The sequence below is a fragment of the Cyprinodon variegatus genome, unplaced genomic scaffold (assembly GCF_000732505.1).
Source record: "Cyprinodon variegatus isolate N-32 unplaced genomic scaffold, C_variegatus-1.0 Scaffold658, whole genome shotgun sequence".
Classification (NCBI taxonomy): Eukaryota; Metazoa; Chordata; class Actinopteri; order Cyprinodontiformes; family Cyprinodontidae; genus Cyprinodon; species Cyprinodon variegatus.
This window is the reverse complement of record NW_015151111.1, coordinates 445,567-446,874: the sequence shown is the minus strand read 5'-3', so window position 1 is coordinate 446,874 and position 1,308 is coordinate 445,567. Positions and strand designations below refer to the sequence as shown.

Below are 1,308 nucleotides of genomic sequence, written 5' to 3'. Positions count from 1 at the left end.
CTGTTCTATGTGGTTCTATGTGGTTATGTTCTATGTGGTGCTGTTCTATGTGGTGCTGTTCTATGCTGTTCTATGTGGTTATGTTCTATGTGGTTCTGTTCTATTTTATGCTGTTCTATGTGGTTATGTTCTATGTGGTGCTGTTCTATGTGGTGCTGTTCTATGTGGTTATGTTCTATGTGGTGCTGTTCTACGTGGTTCTGTTCTATTTTATGCTGTTCTATGTGGTTATGTTCTATGTGGTTCTGTTCTATGTGGTGCTGTTCTATGTGGTTCTGTTCTATATTATGCTGTTCTATGTGGTGCTGTTCTATGTGGTGCTGTTCTATGTGTTTCTGTTCTATTTTATGCTGTTCTATGTGGATTCAGAACAAACCCAGATTGTGACTGAAGCTTCTGACCTCTGACCTTTTCTTCTTGCTTCTGTTTTCTGACCCACATCATCAGAACCCTGTAGATCTAGAGTGTGAAGAAGCTGCTGGGGTTGAGTGGTCCTACCTGGCAGTTGGTTTGGTCCAGAAGGTTCTGGTTCGGATGCTCCTCTGGACCTCCAGCCTAGAAGGGTACCTGTGAAGTGGACCCGGTCCTCCCGGGTTCGGCCCACCGGAACCAATCGGTCCTCAGGTGTCTCTGTCTCCACCAATCACCGCCGCTTGGTCGTTAGCATTTTACCCATCAGGCAGCGCGGCAGCAGAAACGCGGTCCTGACGTTTGCCAGTTCGGATTCGGTTCTGGTTTCTCGGAACCAACAGCGGCGATTATTGAACAGAAAAGAGTCCATAAACCTGCTTCCGGTTTCTCTTCTAGTTCGGACCAAACTTTATTACATCCTGAAGCAAACACGGTAGCATCCAGCTAGCAGGCGGAAATACGTCACAAGCACATGGGGTGGGACCCGGCTGCTATTGGCTGCTGAGTTCAGCAGAGCCCCTCCTTTTCCAACTCAACATCCAATGAGAACAGGAGCGGTGAGGTTCTAAGCATAGATATCCATAATAAAGGCTTTTATAATATATATATCCATAATAAAGGCCTTTATTATGGATATCTATGGTTCTAAGGAGGTCCTGACCAGAAACACGGGCTGTGTTCGAATCCATGGGCTGCATCCTCCAAGGACCCGGTCTACCTGGACTGGATCCTTCCCAGTCCGTGAAAATAAGGAGACCGGAAGAGTTTTGGCTGTGAATTCGACCAGGTCTACCCTGCTCTGTTGCTTAGCAACCGTGAAAGTTGACACACAAAGCAGGAAAATATGAAAACCGAAGTTTTCAAAACTGTTTGTTTATTTATTTCTTTTTTTACTAT

General features: G+C 45.7%; 1 protein-coding gene across 1 annotated transcript in view; it reads right to left on the bottom strand.

Annotated features, from left to right (window-relative positions):
• Positions 1–867, bottom strand: part of snapc4 (small nuclear RNA activating complex polypeptide 4) — a 26,736-nt gene extending 25,869 nt beyond the window's left edge. Inside the window, exon 1 of the mRNA XM_015393828.1 lies at positions 499–867. The gene's annotated coding sequence lies outside the window, so the exon portion shown is untranslated. The remainder of the gene's footprint in view (positions 1–498) is intronic.
• Between the last annotated feature and the right edge of the window lie 441 nt (positions 868–1,308).